The following is a 21,045-nucleotide window of genomic DNA, read 5'->3' as shown; positions in this document are numbered from 1 at the left end:
TTTTTAGAAAGATGTTAAAAAATGAAAAGTTATTAAGAAAGTAATAAAACACTGTTTTCAGCCTACAGCCATTAATTTCCCCATAGAGAAAAAGTTCAAATGTCTGTGCAGCGCTCAGCAAAAACCACTGGATGGAATTGTACCAGGTATGAAAAAACGTGGGCACAAAGCATTGACTCGATTTCTAGGAGGGTTCAGGGGTAATTCCATTCAGTATTTGTTCAAATATTTGACAGAGAAGGGAATGCCTCTTCTCCTAAAATTAGAGCTATATCTTCCATAGTGTATTGCAGCAGGGAGGCTGAGAGGCTTTTCAGAAATGAAAAAGCAACAATTCTCCCCCCAAATTCTGTTGCTAATAACCTTTGACCTGCTGGATGGCACTGGGAGGGACAAAGCAATTGAGTAGATTGAGGGGGGCTGGAAAAAAGAAGGGAGACACATGCTGAGTGCCTGTGTGGATGTGCAAGACTTTTTTAATTCCGAGCAATTTTTCCTGATCTCACAGGATTTGGGGCAATGGGTGATTAGTAACAAATTAATGGTATGACATGGCCAGTGGCATGGCTAGAGTGCACAAGAGAACACTCTTGGTACAACATGTACAGTGGCCACAGCAGAGGACCATTGCTAGTGGGCCCTGAGGAAACTAAGGTATAGCAAAACCCTTCAAATTCAGTTAAAAACCTGTGTTAAGAGTGAGTTAAGGTGATCAGATTTAACACAACAGAGCCCCTGAAATTCAGCACTCGCATTTCAATCAAGTCCACCTTGTAGAAGAAAATGCATCACATGAACAAAACAGTGATGGGGGTAAACGCCTGAAGACGGCCAGTGAAGCAATTGAGGGGCATGTCAGGACCATGGAAAGGAGACGGGGGTGTTAGGCAGAATCATATGCAGTACCCTTTGGGAACACCACGCACAATTAAGACTACAAGTGCAAGTACATATTCACCTTTGCTACAAGCCTGTACTACACAGTAATGTGGTAGCGATGGCTGAGCAGCCAGACTTATCTCAAGAGTAAAGTGAGCAGTATCAATAGTTACACAAAGGACAACAAATTACTATGGTTCCAAAAACACACTGACTCAAGGTTTCTGAGTAAAAGAATATACATTTATTTACACATCAGTTGTAAAACAATTCACTAAGTAAAACAGCAGAAAAATCACACTCTTAATATACTACATAACACCTGATGAATTATGGACAAGTTAAGCTCAATATGAAGTGTGAGCAAAATGGTACTCCGGCAATTTAAAAGGGAGGGAAAGACAAGCTTATACAGAATTAAGCAGCACCAACAAGTAAGTATGCAGGGAAATCTAGAAAATGCTTGCTACAATGGGGATTCAAATCAATAGGCCTGGGCCAATGTTAATGGTACAGAGTCTTTGCAGAGGATCACACAGTTCAGAGTAGTTTGCTGTTAAGTGTTTGAGTTCGAAATGAAGTTTGTCAGAAGAAAAGTGACTTAAAAGAGTAGAGAAGGACAAGCCCTTGGATTGGCAAAAGATTTTAAACACTTTCACTGCAGTCGGACGGAATGAACAACCGGGTTTGAAAAGTACCTTAAATGAAGAAGAAGGCTGTAGCTGAGGCAGAAATTCCTGGCAGGTCCTGCAGGCTCACGGTTCCTGAAGGGACTGTCGGACTGACATGAAGTAGGAAGAAACCAGCAGCAGATCAAAGTAACGAATAAAAGGTGTGCTCCTTAAAACCCAAACAGGGTCCGGTCTGGCTATATGGTTCTCTGCAGCTGTGAACAGCAAATTCTACCATGGGACAGAGGCCCTGCTTGTTTTTTGGCAAACTGGTTGTCCCACCATCTCAAGGGAAGAAGATTCCTTGCAGATCTTCTCTGTCGTCGAAGTCTGGAGATTCGGACCCACAGCAGGGCTTCACCGGGAGGTTCAGTCGTGGTAGTGGTTCTCTTCTTTCAGCTTCTCTTCGGGTTCTCTTGATCCAGTGGCAACTCTGCCTTCCTAGTCCCAGAGACCTGCTTTTTATGTAGTTTTCCCCCATTCACACAGCCTGTTAATCACACAGCAGGGTGGCTCTCCTGGCGGGACAGTGACCACAGACAATCATACAGAGTGTGACATGGGTCTCCAAGGAGACCCTGTGCTGGGAGTCGCAAACCCCTGCCTCACATCCTGTCCCCCTCAGACATTCAGGCTCCTAAGGAGGGCTTCTGTGCAGAAGCCCGCCAAAGGACGGTGAACAAAGGAACCAAACCTGGTTTGGCGCACAGTAAAAGACAAGAAAGACCTTTACAAAAAGAAATGGCAAATAAACCCAGTTGGAACCAAATAAAAGTAAATGGAGTCCAGCAGATTTAGGTTCGAGGCTACTAACTTAGCCTAAAACAATACCAAGGCTATTTAAATAAACCGCGGTAGGAAAAATATGGTAGATACTACTGCCACCAGCCAAATCTGCAAGAAAGGGGAACGAAATAATGTTCCATGAGAGACAGACAAAAAGGGATAACTATTAACCCTTTCCAGTACTCTGTGTACGATAGGTTGTACTGGTTTATTTAAATTTTTTTTAAAAAGACTAATAAAGTCAATGGCAACTTTACATGTTCTGGGAGACAGTAGTCAGTCCCAGAAAATGGAGTTTGAAGAAGGAAGTCTGAAAAAGACAACCCTGTGTCACTGCACTAAAGGTGCTGTGTTACACACAGTAAAAAGATGATGCCTATGGAGTAGGTGAAGCTCCACAGTGTATGAACACAAAAATGTTAAACACACACAGCAAAACACATGTAAGAGTGGGAAAAAAGGCTCACACTCTTACCAGGTGAAAAAAAATCCTAGAAATCCAGCAAAGCTGCTGAGGGACTCAGTAGGTAAGGGAAAGTAGCCATTCTGGAGAATTCGCCCTAACAGGGGGCATTTGGTGTGTGCCTGTGAGGACAGGGAAGAGTTTTCAAATTTAGAGCATTATCCGGAAAATACCAGAGGAATCATGCAGGTATGGGTAGATCAATGCTGATGTATGTGTAGTTCATTGTCATTATTGGGGGATTCCCGTGGGAGTGAAATAAAAAATGTAATTGTGCACCTGCAATGATCGCATCTCCTAGGTAGGGGGCAATGGGTATCTGTGACAAGGTCTTGGCTACTTGGCTCCAAAGAAACCTATTATGATGATATGATATGGCATTTATAATGCACCGATACACAAGGGTTTCAAGGTGCGACGAGGCAAGCAGGGGGAACACAGGGAAGACAGGAGACAACGATCTTACTAGGCCAGGTGACATTGAGATTGTGCAAGTGCAGGGGAGGGGGCAAGGGGAAAAGTGTGAGGGGGAAGGGGGAAAGGAAGTGCAGTAGATAATATAGACAGTAAATAATAAAACAATAAATAAGATCAATAAATAAGAAGTGCGGCTAGCTTGTGGCAGGTACACGGGTAAGTGCAGACATCAGGTGTCGAGTGCTGGTAGGGGGCTGCATGGACACAGAAATATCCCTGGAGTGCAAGGGTTGCCAGGGGGGCAGTGCGGGTTTGCAACTGGTGGAGAGGGGACCTGGGCCCGAAAACAGAGGCTAGCCAGGTGACCAGTGCAGTTTCAGTTTCAGCCAGAGTTCAGCAGGGGAAAGGAGAAGAGAAAGCAGAAGCAAAGAGGAAGGTCTTGAGGTACTTCCATAACCGGAGTTGGTTCTCCTCAATTTTCAGAGAGGCAGGGAGGCTGTTCCATAGGGGGGCCTCAGCCAAAGAAAGAGCTCTACCTCCAACTTGTTGCTTGGAGAAGCAACTGACCCTGAGGGAGTTGGAGGTGGATGAGTGAAGAGCTTGAGAAGGAAGATATTTAGGAAGAGAGAGTTGAAGATATTGAGGCCACATGCCCCTGAAGGCCTTGTGGACAATGCAGAGGGTTTTGAACTTAATCCTCTGTGCCACTGGGAGCCAGTGCAGAGATTTCAGTCCTGGAGAAATACAAACCCTGGGCTTGAGGCCAAGGACAAGGCTTGCAGTCCTGTTTTGGAAGAGTTACAGAGGGTGGAGAGTAGAGGCAAGCAGATTTAGAAAGAGACTGTTGCAATATTCCAGCCTAGAGAGAACCAGAGCTCTGGAGACAGTGAGATTCTGGGGGAAGGAGAGGAAAGGAAGAATACCTCTGAGGAGGTTCAGCTGGTAGTGTGACTTCTTAGAGAACCCAGAGATTTTCAGAGAGAAGGAGAGTGACATATTGGTGCAACATGTACAGAGGACACGGCCAAAGGACATGGACAGTGGCCATGACTGAAGTCCATGGCTAGTTGGCCCCAAAGAAACATATTGGTGCAACACGTCTAGTGGCCACGACTGAAGAACGTGGCTAGTGGGCCCCAAATAAACCAATTGGTGCAGCATGCACTATGGCTAGTGTTTTCCAAAGAAACTACAGTATAAAAAAAGAGGAGAGAGTTAAAGTGATCAGATTTAACACAACAACACCACTGAAATTCAGCAATCGCATTTCGAGCAACTCCTCCTTAACTATGCTCCCCCTTTTGTGCAACGTATGATGACATCACAGATGACCTCACTCATGAAACCACTGGTGACATAACTAGTTACAATGTACATGACATCACAAATTACATAAATCATGATGTCACTAATTACATCACTGATATTACTGGTTTGATTAATTACATTTTAAAATATGACAATTCTATTTTTTACCTGAATATATGTGTACATATTTCATACTTATTAAGTATAATGCATTCTGTACTTGTTTCTTTAAATGTAATGCCAGGTATACAATTATGTGGCATAAGTACCAAACTTCGAATTGTTAGATTATATATTATCACAATGCACACAGACACATACTTTCTTTTGTATGTGATTTCTCTTTTATAAATCTTGTCATTTAGAAAATAATTTGTTCATGTAATGTTATTACATTGAGTATTGTAAAATTAAATGTGAACATTGACTATTTTTATAACTCTTAGTATTAAACATGTTTCTACTTCTATCTATTGTGATGAGGTGCAAGGCACCGTCACGTCGAAATTGGCAGGAACTACTTCCTCTTGTTATATCCCAGAAAAGAAAGAATATCCCACCCTTTTCCTGACCCTAAGAACTCCCTAATGGACTAATGAATTGTGGTCATCCTGACGTTATCCTAAAAAGTACTGGCATGAGGAAGAAGATGACCTGCCTTCCTGAAGATGACCTTGTAGGTACTGACACACGGGAGAAGAACAGAAGAATGAGGAACTACTTTAAACATTCTAGTGGTTGCCAGTTTCCTATTGGTTCCCTCCATAAAGAATTACAGTAAGAGAACCAGGAACTATTGTCAAGCCTTCCCTGGAGGAGCAGGAACCATAATCCTGTGCAGGAGCAAAAGGGACTGTGGACCACTACCATACCCAGAGAGAAGGGGAAGGATTGGTCCCCAGGAGTGTGTGGGGAACTGAGGAAGCCTGGAATCTCTCTCTCTGGGTACACCCTCGAGCAGAGGCAGTCTACAAAGGACGGAGGGCACCAGGGGACTTCCTCACCGGAAGAGAGCAACTGGGGAAGCCGCCAAAGAAAGATCCAAGAGCCCAGGAGAAGTCATAGATGCTTACTAGGGCGGCCGATGACTAGGACCCTTGTGCACCAAGTATAAAGGTACACAGACGGTGGCTGCGAAGGCACAGGTAAACCCCAAAGACCCATTGAGGTGTATGCTAGTACGAAACCAAAGTGCAGCGCTACAACTCAGAGATAAGTGTAGGGGATCCATGAGAAACTGGGGAAGCAATAGTTTATTATTGAAAAATGGCAAGGACCCATTGAAGTTTACAAAAGTAAAAGTAGTAGTAGTATAAGTGGAAGAAGTAGTAGACATTGACTAAAATACGGAGAAGTTGAATAAGGGACTCACATCCCCTCTGAAAGAGAGCCCTTTTCCTAAATCTTCACTGTTGCAGTACTTGGATCACAAGGGTGCAAAGTCTGTCAAAGAAGGAACTGAGAAACTGGTCTGGACCCACACACTAAGAAAGGTGAGACAGTCCCTGGCAGGAGAGTATACCAGGCTTGTGGATTGAGCACTTTGTGAGAGCTAACAGGAGAGAGGCATCCTCTTAGCCAGTGTTTAAAGTGGAAAAGACATGGGGAAGAGGATTGTCCCCCTTGGCACCCCAGAACTGGAAAGGTTAGTGGGAGGGAGCCATCCCCTAATTTGAAGTCTAGTTAACCATTTGAATATATGAAACAGATGTGAAACCACCTTCATTGTAAGTCAATGCAAACCCAAGTTGAACTTTACTTTGTGCAATTTTTAGAACTTTGTTTTGTTAAGGCACTTTGACGAGATTCACCTTATATTGATTTCATAGTGTAAGGAGAGGAAATAGATTGTTGGGCATGATGGTGGACTTATATTTATTTGACATCCTGACTGACCCTTCAGTTTATAGTATCAATGTAGGGAAATTGCACATAGGGAAAGATTGGTACTATCCAACCTCTAATACTTTAAATAAAATGTCATAGACCAACAAAACATGCCATCACTTTGTCAGCCTCATACCTTCGCACTGTTACACTATTCTCATTTATTTACTATTACATATACTTATTATCTTATGTTTCAAATACCTGAAATAGATTCGCCAGAATCAGATATGTTCCCTACAAAGAAGTATTGTAATTGTTTACTAATTCAAACCATTTATGTAATGTTACATATTTTTATTTTAAATTGCTTAAGTTGATAGGTTTTACAAATGATTGTGTCACACGCAATCATATCATATTTCTTTATCAATTTATTGTTTCATGTCATGTTGTTATCAATGTTAAGTGTAATAACATATTCTACATTATTTAATAAGTGATGTCACATTTGATGTAATTATTGATCTCATCGCTGATATTATGCATGATGCAATTAGCAATGTCACTAGTTATGTCATCAGTGATGTCATCATGATGCCATCAGTCACGGCACTGTGATGTCATTATTGTGGTCATATGCTGCACAACAGGGGACACATAGTTACGGTGGGCTTGCTCAAAATGCCTGAATTTCAGGGGCTTTGTTGCATTACATCTGATCACCTTTACTCTCTTAAGCAAGGTTTTTTCAATGTCTATTATAGGGCAGCGGAAACCCCAAAAAATAAATTGCTAATAACTTCTGACTTGTGTGATGGATTTGGTCGAAATTCTGAAGATAACGAGGTATGTTGGTCCCCCCACCGCCAGACTGCACATTTGGAAATGATTCAGTAAAAAAGAAAAAGTTGTTAAGAAAAATTAAGAAAACAAAGTTTAAACCTACTCCTCATTCATTTTCTCTTAGTCAAAAATGGTCAATGTTTGCCGGACTCCACAGCCCAAACTGCTGCCTGGATTTGGACCAGGTGCAAATCAACTTGGGCACAAAGCATTGACTTGAGGCCCTTTTGTGGTTTCAGGTTATTTCGTCCAGTAGTTTTTATAATATTTGTTGCAAAAGGGGGTGCTTATTTCTACAAATTAGATAACTATATCTCAGCTAAATTGCCAAGTGTTATATATAGTCTTGTACTTTGTCACTGGCCTGGAGTGATTGCCAATAGAATGTGATGTATGATGCAGCCAGGAGAATGTTGAGTGCATCAGTGTATGAATGTTCTGAGTGAGTCAGTTGGGGGCCTGAGCTGGAGTGAGTGGATGGCTGGTGGGTCTTCTCCTTCATGTGTACTGTACTACCTATCCCTGTCCTTGTCCTGTCATCCAGACTACTGTAAATACCTGAGAGTAACTGGAACTGTACATATTGTACCAATAAAGCATACCTGGAACAACATCAGTCTCCACAGCTGGTCTGTGTGTCCCTTGTGACTAATAAGAGACTTTATTACATTGGCGACGAGAGTTAAAGAACCCAGGAATATGGACAAATACAACTAAAAAGGACAGAGTGCAACTGAGGAGCTGCAGCTACAAAAATGTACAGTAAGGAGAGCTGTGGGGGGGAAGCAGCCTAAGAGTGACCCACCGTTCCCCCAAAGACTCAAAAATAAACATCCTGCCACTCCAGGGTTGAAAATGTATAATGTGCCACTGGACTCTGGGAGGGAGGTCCCCAGCAACCAAAAACATTTCCCCAGAGTTCCCTCATGGAAAGGCGCAAAAAAAAAAAAAATAAATAAATAAAAAGAGGAATATGCCCCAGAGATCTTAATCGAATAGAAAGTGTGCCTAAGTAACCTCATTGTGCCTAAGTTGAATTTAGAAAGTGTGCCTAATAGTGTAACTGTGGTTTAGTTGAATATAGAAAGTTGCCTAATAGCGTAATTGTGGAAAGTGTGAATAATATCATCCTGTGGTATAGTTCAACTTGGAAACTGTGAATATTCTCACCCTGTGGTATAGTTGAACTTAGAAGGTGTGAATAACCTCACCCTGCGGTACAGTTAGGTGGTGTGAATAATATCATCCTGTGGTATAGTGGAACTTGGAAACTGTGAATAATTTCATCCTATGATATAGATGAACTTAGAAGGTGTGAATAATATCATCCTGTGGTATAGTTGAACTTAGAAAGTGTGAGTAATCTCACCCTGTGGTATAGTTGAATATAGAAAGTTGCCTAATAGCGTAACTGTGGAAAGTGTGAATAATATCATCCTGTGGTATGGTTAAACTTGGAAACTGTGAATATTCTCACCCTGTGGTATAGTGGAACTTAGAAGGTGTGAATAACCTCACCCTGTGGTACAGTTAGGTAGTGTGAATAATATCATCCTGTGCTACAGCTGAACTAGAAAGTGTCCTTAACTGTGGTATAGGTAAAGTGTAAATAACATATTCCTGAGGTTCAGGTATAGGTAAACTTAGAAAGTGTGAATAATATCTTCCTGTGGTTCAGTTGAACTTGGAAAGTGTCCCTAACTGTGGTAGAACTGAACTTAGAAAGTGTATCATCCTATGGTATAGTTGGAAACTGAATAATCTCACCGTATGCTATGGTTGAGTTTAGAAGGTGTGAATAATATCATCCTGTGGTATAGGTAAACTTCGAAAGTGTTAATAATATCTTCCTGAGGTTCAGGTATAGGTAAACTTAGAAAGTGTGAAAAATATCTTCCTGTGGTTCAGTTGAACTTGGAAAGTGTCCCTAACTGTGATATAGTTGAACTTGGAAACTGTGAATAATCTCACCCTATGGTATAGTTGAATTTAGAAGGTGTGAACAATATCATCCTGTGGTATAATTGAACTTAGAAAGTGTGAATAATATCATCCTGTGCTACAGCGAATTAGAAAGTGCCCCTAACTGTGGTATAGGTAAACTTAGAAGGTGTGAATAACCTCACTCTGTGATATAATTGAACTTAGAAGGTGTGAAAAATATCGTCCTGTGCTACAGCTGAACTAGAAAGTGTCCCTAACTGTGGTATAGGTAAACATAGAACGTGTTAATAATATCTTCCTGAGGTTCAGGTATAGGTAAACTTAGAAAGTGTGAATAATATTTTCCTGTGGTTCAGCTGAACTTGGAAAGAGTCCCTAACTGAGGTAGAACTGAACTTAGAAAGTGTGAAAAATATCATCATGTGGTATAGTTGAACTTGGAAACTGTGAATAATCTCACCCTATGGTATAGTTGAACTTAGAAAGAGTGAATAATATCATCCTGTGCTACAGCCAAATTAGAAAATGTCCTTAACTGAGGTATAGGTACATTTAGAAAGTGTGAATAATAACATCCTGTGGAATAGTTGAACTTGGAAAGTGTGAACAAAATCATCCTATGCCAACCGTAGCATAGTTAAACTTAGCCACACCATGAGTCCACTCAGCCCACCAAGGTCCACCAAAAGAGACCCACTCGCACCCACCTTGCTCCCCCTCTCTCTATTTCCTTCCCCCCTCCCCAAACCAAACGACCCTCCACAACATCCTCAGCCCACTCCCTATCCAACTCCCAAGACAGAACAACCAACCCAACCCAAACCAGCCCACCGCCAGCACATTCTCAGTCCACTCGCTGTCCAACCCTCAAGCCAGAAGAACCATCCCATCCAAATCCAGCCTACCCTCCACCACGCCCCCACTCCAACCCCTATCCAAACACCAAGCCAGAGGAGCCTGATGGCGAGCTGACCATCCTAAGACCCCTGCCCCTCCCATTGCCCCCCACACCAACCCTCCCATAATCATCATGATTGTACCCCCAACCCCTCCAACTAACGGCCCACCCAGCCTCCAGGCATACCCAGCACCACCACCATCCCCTCACCCTTCCTCTCATCAACCCACAAACATCCTCCTCCGACCTCACTCCTTCCCCTCTCTAAAAACTGCATGCCTCACCCTGACAAGAACAGTAGCCGCATCCCTTTAACCCTCCGATCCCCCTACCCTCTCTCACACACCAACTGCAGCAAAAACCCTGAAAAGGAAACATATCTGGTCTCCCTCAATCTCTCATTACTCCTCGCCACTCCTGTCTTGACCCACCACCTCAATCTCCCAATCTCAATCATCACCACCCTCCTCCCCTTCCTCACCCTGACTTAAACCCCTCTCCCTTGAATTCTCAACAACCACAACTGGAACTCCTAAACCCCTACACCCCACCTTTGAGTCCCTTGACCCAAATCCAACCAACCTCACACACCCGTCCAACCCCACCCCCACCACACCCACAACCTCAACCACCTACCTATTCTTCCCATCGACCATCGACCATCCTCCCTCTTTCACCCCACAGTCTCCACTCTCTCCCCTCACCCCCCTCCACCCACCTCTCTGCCACCCCTCCTACCCACTCCCCAACTCCTCCCATCCTCCACCTCTGCAACCTCCACATCATCCTCCTGTACCGAAGCAAGATGCATCCTTTTTAATGCCGATCTGTAGCAAGAAACAGACACAGCATTCACCTCAGACAAGCCAGACCTAGTCTTTATCACGGAAACCTGGTTCTCCAAAGACTTTGCCCCTATCACCAATGAAGCCTTCACCCTAGACTACTCCCTCATTCCACTCAACTGACCCTCTAGAGGAGGAGTAGCGATCGCCTTCAAGTCACACTTCTCTGCCTCAATCATGGATGACCAGCCAAACATCCCTTCCTGCGAATCGCTTCTCATCAAACTATCCCTCCCCCCAAAGTTTTCCCACAGCTTCCTAATCATCTAAGAGCTCCTGGCTACGAAAGACAATTCTCAAGCAACCTCTGCGATTCGATAGCCACCATTCAATTAAACCATCCTACCCTCACTCTTCTAGGAGACATCAATATCTGGCTTGACATCCCCACCAACCCTCTGACCCAAAGTCTAGTCGACTGCCTGGATGCGATTAATTTCCACCTCCACATAAACGGCCCAACTACTATAAAGGACACACCCTCGATGCCATCTTCAGCTCCCACAACCAGATACATCTAAGCCCCCCACCCCTATCATCTGGTCCGATCACTTCATTGTCCCTTTCAACATTCGCTCACCAGCCCCCTCCCGAACCAGAACCTCCAAATCTATGCAAATGCTGGAAGAAACTATAAGTCCTTCCCAACCTAGCCGATGCGCTCCTTCGGTCTCCTCCCCCTACTTCCCCATGCAACAAACACTTAACCACCCACGCCTTTGACTCATGGCTCAATACCTCATTAATCCCGCTCACCCCCACTTGCCAATCATCCGCTCACCATGGCCCTTTTCCAAGATGGTTTACACCAGAACTGAAGACCGCAAAACAACAATATAAATCCCTCGAACGCAAATGGCGGAAAATAAGATCACTGTGAGCAGATCCGCCTTGACCCGGCACTATTGCCACTACAAAGCTGAAATCTGGAAAACAAAAAAAGCCCATTACAACTCTCAAATCCTCAACTGTGAAAACCTCAGCAAGTAATTCCACAAAATCATCCCTGAATTCACCAAACCATCATGTACCACCACCCAATCAACCCCATCTCAGTCATTCTGCGACTCACTCTCTCTCCACTTCTACACCACTGCTCTCGAACACATTCTCTTATCAACAAACAGGCCCTTTTGCACCCACAACTTAATCCACCAACCCAACCTGCCAACCCACCACCTGCAACTACAAACCACCCGACTTTTGACTCGTTCACACCAATATCAACTGACCAATTTCTCAAACATCTCTCCACCCGCAAACCATCCGGCTCCCCGCTAGACCCCTGCCCAGCCTCAACCCTCAAAGAAATATTTGTATCTACCTGCGCAGGAGAATACTCGAGAACCATCATAAACGACTCCCTCTCCTCAGGAATTCTTCCCGACGCGTTCAATACTGCTCATGTCAAGACTCTTCTAAAAAAAAACCTTCCCTCAACCCTCTCGACCCCAAAAACTACCACCCTATCTCAAACACCAGGTTCCTTGCTAAACTCATTGATCGAACCGCTTACTCCCAACTAAATGCCTTTGTCGAAGCCAACAATCTCCTAGACCCCGCTCAATCAGGTTTCAGACCCCGACATGGAACTGAAACCACCCTGACCTCAATTTGGGATGACCTTAAAAACACTGCAGACTCTGCGGGATGCGCTGCACTAATTCTTCTTGACCTATCCGTGCCTTTGACACAATCAACCACTCAATCCTTCTCGACCGCCTCCACTACCTAGGAATCCGTGGAAATGCTCTCAAGTGGATAGCATCCTTCCTCAACAATAGGAACCAAATAACCCTCCTCTCCACCTTTGCTTCCGCTGCCCGCCTAGTCAATTCTGGAGTTCCACAAGGAGCCTGCCTATCAGCCCTCCTGTTCAACCTCTATATGTCCACCCTCCCACCAATAATCGGCTCGCACAATATCCTATGCTATAAGTATGCTGACGACACCCAACTAATCCTAAAACTCCTTAACTCAAAACCCAGCTGTCAGCCTGGCCTCACTGCTCCTTGACATTGATCACTGGATGACCACAAACCACCTCCTTGTATACCCCACCAAAACTGAAATCATGGTGTGTGGCAACACCGAACTTCTTCCGCACCCTCTACCCTAGCCATCATCCATGGGCAATCCCCCCGACAACCTCAACCTCAGTAAAAAATCTTGGATGCACTCTCGACTTTGACCTAAACCTCTTGCACCAAGTCAACAACATCTCTAATTCCTGCCACTACTACCTCCAAATGATACCTCTCCGTTCACAACAGACTCGCCACTTTCCAATCAAGTGAAATGTCAAGACTGGACTATGCTAACTCCCTCTACCTCGAGTCCAAGCATACCACCTGAATAAACTACAAAGAGCACAAAATGCTACAGCCAAACTGCTACTAGCACTTGGCCCAAGAGATCACACCTCCCCAACTCTCAAAATTCTCCACTGGCTCCCGGTTGGACAAAGGGTGATCTTCAAAACCTTATGCATCTCTCACTGAGCAATGCATAAAACCGGACCTCAATACCTTCAGGACAAGCTAAAACCCTACCATCCACCACACACTCTAAGATCAAGCTCTGCCCACCTCCTAGTGATACCAAACACCAAATCAGTCAGGTTAGGTGGATCATCATTCTCAGCCTTGGCCCCCACTCTGTTAAAATCACTTCCACCCCACATTCGACTCACCAAAGACAACAAGTCTTTCCGCAAATTACTGAAAATGTGGCTCTACCCTTAAAAATCGACTCCTAGCACAGACAGAATAAACAACCACAATAAACAGAAACCCAAGGTTGTTGAACAAAGATAACAATCCAGCATAGAGACCCGATCGAACAAACAGAAAACTAAAACAGCCAATGTAAATACAACAGATAAAGTGAGTAGAACAAATGAAGTGGATGAAACGGATGAAGTGGATGAAACGAAAGAAGTGGAAGGAATGGAAGAAGTGGATGGAACGGAAGAAGTGGATGGAATGGAAGAAGTGGGTGGAGCTGAAGAAGTGGATGAACCGGAATGAAGTGGATTAACTGGAATAAAGCAGATGAAACAGAAGAAGTGAATGAAATGGAAGAAGTGGTTGGGACAGAAGAATTGGATGGAATGGAAGAAGAATTGGATGGAATGGAAGAATCGTATTGAACAGAAGAACTGGAGGGAACGGAAGAAAAGGGGGAAACGAACAGATGAAATGTAAGGAATGGATGAAATATAATGAATGGATAAAATCTACAGAATGGATGAAGTAGACGAAACGGAAAGTAGATCCAATGCATGGAAAGGATGGTGTGGATAGATAAAGTGGATAAAGGAATAAAATGGATGTAAAGGGTGAATTAATTGAGCTACGGGAGGAGATGGAACAGATGGAATGTATTGAACGGATGCAGTGGATAGAACGAATAGAGTGGATGGAACGGATTGAGTGAATGGAACGTATAGAGTGAATGAAATAGATGGCACAGATGGAACGAAGAGCTGGTTGGACTGAGTCTACTAGTCAGAACAAATGGATGGACTGGATGGAGCAGACAGAGCAGAGGGAGCAGATGAAACCGATGGAACGGAGTGGACGTACTGGCTGGAGTGGATGGAATGGAGTGCTAGCTGGAGTGGATGTACTGGCCGGAATAGATGGAACCGACGGAGCAAATGGAGCAGACGAAACAGATGGAACAGAGTGGACGTACTGGTTGGAATTAATGGAACGGATGGTATCTATGGAACAAAAGGAATATATGGAACGAATGAAAGTTGGAACATATGGAGCAGATGGGAACGGAAGAAATAGATGAAGTGGATAGAACGGATGAAATTGATAGAATGGATGCAGTGGATGGAACGGATGCAGTAGATAAAACAGATGGATGGATGAAACACGTAGAGTGGATGGAACGGATGGAGTGGATGGAATGGGTGGAGTGGATGGAACAGACAGAATGGATGGATTGGACGGAGTGGATGGAACAGATGGAGTGGATGAAATGGACGGAGTAGATGAAATGGATGGAGTGGATGGAACGGATGGAGTGGATGGAACGGATGAGTGGATAGAACAGATGGACTAGATGGAACAGATAGAGTGGATGGAACAGACAGAGTGGAAGGAACAGACAGAGTAGATGATAGGGATGGAATGGATAGAACAGATGAGTAGATTGAACGGATGGAAAGATGAGTAGATTTAATGAATGGAACAGATGAAAAGGATGGAATAGATGAACGAATCGAGTGGATGGAACAGATGGAGTGTATGGAACAGATGGAGTGGGTGGAATAGATGGAGTGAATGAAACAGATGGAGTGGATGGAACAGATGGAGTTGATGGAACACATTGAGTAGATGGAACAGATAGAGTGGATGGAACAGATGGAGTGGATGGAACAGATGGAATGGATGAATAGATGGAGTGGATGGAACACATCGAGTGGATGGAACAGATGGAGTGGATGGAATGGATCGAATGGATGGAACGGACTGAGTGGATGCAACACATGGAGTGGATCGAATGAATAGGAAGGATGGAACAGATAGAACACATTAAACAGTTGGGAAGGATGATTGGGTCTACGGAATGGATGGAGTATATCATGCGGAGGGTCGAGTGGATGAAATGGATAGAAGGACTAGTAGATTAAATGGATGTAACAGATGAAATGGATGAACAGACAAAGTGGAATGAACAGACAGAGTAAATAAAACAGATAGAATAGATGTTACAGATGGAGTGCTCGATCCAAGTGCTTTACTGATAACCACCATTTCACACTACTACGCTTACTCTCCTATACACCACCACTCAACTAGAACACAGCGATACTATGACACATTCGGTATAGCTGTTCTCATACTAACACCCGCCACATACTCCACACCGGCTGCACACATATCCGGGGCACCCACACACCTTATGACTTTCTCTCTCTCTCTACTGATTTGAACTACGGTTCCCGAGGGCGTTCAACCTACCAGCGTTTTGAGATCATACCAATGATACATAAGGCGGTATATAAATGCCAAGTAACATAACATAACATAACATCTACCCACTCACCCTATTTTTTATACTTTATACCTACAGCCTACTTCTGCCATGTTTACCCCACCCACCCATCCTATCTGCACATGCACTATCTCCACCATCCTACTTCTTCCTTCACTACCCTCAACCGCCCAACATATCTCTACCCTATCTATCACCACCCACTCATTGTACACACAATATTTATTCCCCCAACCACATGCCTTACATTTACTGTCTGTACCTGCATTCTCTGTATCCCCACCTATTTTACTTCCATTCTCTGTACCCCCATGAACCCAGCCTACCTCTACCCGCGGTACTCCACCAGCCCTATCTCTACTGTATTCACTCTCATTCATCCTACCTCGACCTTTTCTATCCTTATCTTGTATATTCCCACACACTCTATCAAAATTTGTTCTGCCTACATCCATGTATCCACCCTACCTCAGTCCACTGTTCCCCAATCTACCCTCTCTACCTGTATTTACTCTTCTCATGCCCAGTTACCCTACCTGCAATCACTGTAACCCTCTCCATGACCCTACCCCCACACTCTGTAGCTCCATCAATTCACCCTAGTTCAATTTTCTGAATAATATCTCCACTGTTTTTATCCTCAGCCAGTCATACTATCAGCATCTACCCTACTTTCAGCACCCTGCTCTCATAGTCTTGAATCCCACCCATCCTATTCCGACCTTCTCTACTCCTACAAACATATTCTATCACCATCTCTTTACACTCACCACCCGCCATACCCCACTCTTTTTATTCCTACACTTGAAACCCCCACATTCTTTACAGCCATGCAAACACTGTACTTTCCTGTCTTTATTTCTACACCTTCATGCTATCTCCACTCCGTCTACTGTTACCTATTTATTTTGTTCATTTTGAGTGGATCTTCCTTTTGTAGAATCTTTTTAGCGGACTATAGTTGCCATGTATGTACTAATTACATTTGTTTCTTTACAGCATTGCTCATTCTTTCCATCGAAGAAGCGATAGGAACGTACCAGATGGAAGGATCGGTTGCAGGGAATACATAAACACATTCACTTGTCTGTGCACTCATATTACCCAACCAACATTTGCTGTACAGCTAAAAGTCCATGGGTTGGGCACGCACCCCTAACCTGAAAATCCTCAAGCGATTATAACTAGTGCATAGCTCATATTTTCCGAAAAACACTAGCATGCTCTACACTTGTCTAATCCAAACTTCAGTATTACCAAAACATGTGTTGTACATCAATAATTATAACTACTTGGTAAAAGGATACATATGTGTATACTCCACTCCGCACACCAGCTTAAGCTCAAACGACTTATGTGGGTCGTTTAACCAAACTTTCTTTCTTTTAAAAAACAACCTTGTAAAATGTTGCTGGCATCTCTGGCGCGTACCTAACAATGCGCTTTCAAAATGAACACCATAAAACGTACGCGCAACACCTGCTGTCTAATTACTACATGCACGTCACCCTTACAATGCCACTTCTACCTCATTAATGTTCCTCAGCATCTTCCGCAACAGAAGTTCCTCTTTCTTTACAGTGCGCTCTGCCTCGCATGAGAGCAACAGCTCCTGACAAGCAAAAAAATGCACTTTGCATTATATGGCACGTCACCCACGGCCCCGGCAGAGGATCTCCTACGCATGTTAGTTGAACGTCATAGGGTCCCTTACTCTTGTCTTTTCCTGACGTTGTTGACCTTCCCCTTCACACAGGTTGCTGCCTCCTCATACCGTATGTAGCCACGTAGCATTCGCAGCTTGCACAGGGACCGTTGGAAATTTGGAACTTCATTGCCAACTCGCCTGTGACATCATCACTTTTGCCTCAATTGCAGGGTGAACGGAGCTCCGCAGCTTCTACTGTATCGCTTCCACCAAGGGGACACTCTGCTGGCACAGCCCCCATGGTGCACATAAGCCATCCTCATTCCCATGGGAGGTTTATGGGAATATCAGCTTCTCCCTTCTGCAACTTTTTGGGACACTCTTCCCTTCCTTACTTCACTTCACTCAGCTTCTCCCTTTTGCTTGCTCATGGGACACAACTTCTCCCTTCTGCAGCTCATGGGGCTCAGCTTCTCATTTCTGCAGGTTATCTCATGGGATGCTCCTGTTCATGGGACAGCTTCCCTTCTTCAACTTACAGGACAGATGCCTCTTCTTCACACTTCTACTTCTGGGGGCCTGCTCCACTCTTGTCGCTTCACTTCCATTAAGGATTTAAGGAAGTTCACTTCACTCTGCTTCTGCCTCAGCTTCAAAATCTTTGCTCCATGTCTCTGCGCAGGTGCTTCCCCTTCTCCTGTTTATGGGACAGTTCCCTTCTTCAGCCACTCCAGCCCCTGGACTAGCTTTCACTGACCCTCATGGGTAGCTAATCCCTCCTTCTATGTGGTTTTCTTTCACCTTATGGGCCAGCTTCTCTGTTCAGCCCCTGGACCCAGCTCTCCCTCCACCTTATGAACACCTGGTCCCTCCTATTGTGGGCTCTCTTCCTCCCCCTTCATGACCTGGGTGATGGGTCTTACTTGTCTTGGTGGTAGTGTTGTCCTTCTTCTTGTCCTACTTTTTTGTGCACCCACTTCCCCCCGCGGCAGCACACAGATTCCTTTTCTTAAGACCAACTTGTCATCATTGTTACAACATGAAGTCCAGGATTCTTATGGTAACTTCTAGGGTTTATTAGCAAGTACTTAAGTTACAGTCACAAGAAGATATAGATAGGATATAACACTGGTTACCTGATGGGCTGGGGAGCACTAACTGCCTGTGTGTGGAACCCTTGGGTAAACATTCTAACATTCACAACACAACACTCCACATGACATCACCAGCTCACACATGCACAGGCAGCCACTATATAACAGATAGCAAGATGAATATTGGCAAGGAAAGAGTCAGTGGGAGAGTCAAGAGAAGGGGAAGGACGAGGGATGAAGGTGGATGCAAACACAGCAGCTGAAACTCATTTCATCAGACGGATGACCACGAACAAGGTTGGCTGTGTTGGTGGAGGCTCGGTCAGGGGGCCAGAGGTCCCAGATATGAAGAGAGGAGAGAATGGTCAGACCAGTAGAGAGAGGTAGTGTGAGGGTTGAAGAATGGAATATCAGTGGGTATGAAGGCATCAAGATTGTATCCAGCAGAGTCTGTAATAGTGAGGGAGAGAGAGGTACAGAAATCACAGAAGAGGGAAGAGGCAGAAACAGTGAAGTCAAGTTGGATGAAGTCTCCAAGGAGCAGGAGTTTAGAGGTAGAGTTCAGAAGGGAGGAGGTGAAGTCAGCCCATTCTGAAAGCAAGGCAGACACTGGGCCAGTGGGTCTGTAGATAGTGGCAAGGGAGAGAGAGAGAGAAACGGAGAGACACCAAGCTTGCAGACAAGATGTTCAAAGGAGTAGGGCTGGGTGGGTATGATAGAGGTAGGAAGCCACTGAGGGAAAATGAAGGCTATTTCACCACCAGGTTGGTTGGGCAGAGTCTTGGAGAGGATCTTGTAGCCGTCAGGGAGAAAGGAGTAAAAAATAGTGACTGAGCTGGCATTGAACCACGTCTCAGTGAGAGCAATGACGTTGAGATAAAAGTCTTGAAGAAGGAGGCAGATATCAGAAGAATGTTTTACAACAGATCAAGTGTTCATGGGTGGCTAGGTGTAGCCGGTCACAACCATTGAATGTTTTCCGAGGAGGGGTACAGGGAGGTGATACACCAGTCGGAGGTGGTGAAAAAGTTACAGAGAGAGAGGAAAGAGGAGTAGCAGGAGAGTGTAGGAAGTTGATGAGGGCCAGCAGGCATTGATCGAAGAGAAGAAGATTGGGTTGTTGACCCTGGGCCATGAAAGTGCCATTGTGATAGATATTAAAGACTCACTTAGAGGATGAGAAGTGTACCAAGAGTACCTCTCATCTAGTGCCACCATTAATGGGTGAAGAAGAAAAACGGGAGAGGGTAGAGATTAGATGGGAGGAACATAGGTCTGGAGCAGGGACAGAGAAGAGGATATCAGTGATAGTCTGTCTGGAAGTAGCACTAATGTAGGTGTCAGCAATGGGTAGGCCTTGATTAGAGGCCAAGATATATTTTTAAAGCTTTTTTCTTCCAGAATTTGTGAGAGAGGAGGGATGGGTGATAGAGTAACAGTTAGAATAGATGGGGAAGATGGAGAGTGCCATAGAGGTGGAGGAAAAGAGAGACCGCATAATGCACAGGCAAAATCATGTGGTGGCCTTGCAGCCAAGGGAGGCAAGATGGATGCACAGATGAAAACACACCTAAATTTGAATTGACAAGAAGCACACAATGCAGTACAAAATGAATAGACCTACATTCAAATTTACCAGAAGCATACAAGGCAGTAGAAAATGGTAGATACACAGATGTAAAAATACCCCTAAATTCGATTTACCAGAAAGAACACAATGCAGTACAAAAATGAAGATGCACAGATGTAAAAATACATGTGCATTCGATTAACAAGAAAGCACACAATGCAGTACAAAATGGCAGATACACCGATGTAAAAATACACCTAAATTCGATTTACCAGAAAGCACACAATACAGTGCAAATTGGAAGATGTACCAAGGTAAAAATATACCTAAATTCAATTGACCAGAAAGCACAAAATGCAGTATAACATGGAACATGCACAAAACTATATTCGATTTACCAGGAATGACAGCAAGTGCAGGGTAAGAGGGTTACACAATGTCCAATATGGTGTATCCAGGCAGAGGTAGGTAAATGCATAATTTTGGGTAAAAAGAAAAGGAGAGTGAGTCGGTGAGCGTGGTAGGAAGAATGCAGGCTTCAATGCAATGTTCAGCAGAGGTCAGGGAGTATCCTAGGTGCGCTAAGTAGATACTGGAAGCCAAAGAATGGTAACTGAAGGAGAACGCATGTGCAGGGCAGCAAGGGGAAAAGGGTGTATACAGCGGAGTAACGTGAATGAGGGGCTTCCCCATTGCTGCAGGGCTGAGGCTGCAGTGGTAGTCCGAATTGGTCAAAACTGATGATGGAGGGCCCGACAGGATAGTCCCAGGGGCCTTAGGAGAGGGCCATGGGAGGGGGACTGGTTACCACCTGACAGTTCCCTCAATTGGCCAGG

At 44.4% G+C, this 21,045-nt stretch overlaps 1 protein-coding gene across 1 annotated transcript in view; it reads right to left on the bottom strand.

The window, feature by feature from the left end:
- Window positions 1-21,045, bottom strand: part of LOC138566368 (contactin-3-like) — a 1,374,021-nt gene that overhangs the window by 714,493 nt on the left and 638,483 nt on the right. The gene's annotated exons all lie outside the window — the stretch shown is intronic.

Source organism: Ambystoma mexicanum, chromosome 2p (assembly GCF_040938575.1).
Source record: "Ambystoma mexicanum isolate Mex_15411 chromosome 2p, UKY_AmexF1_1, whole genome shotgun sequence".
Taxonomy (NCBI): Eukaryota; Metazoa; Chordata; class Amphibia; order Caudata; family Ambystomatidae; genus Ambystoma; species Ambystoma mexicanum.
The sequence above is the reverse complement of the archived record's forward strand: the minus strand, read 5'-3'. Positions and strand labels throughout refer to the sequence as shown.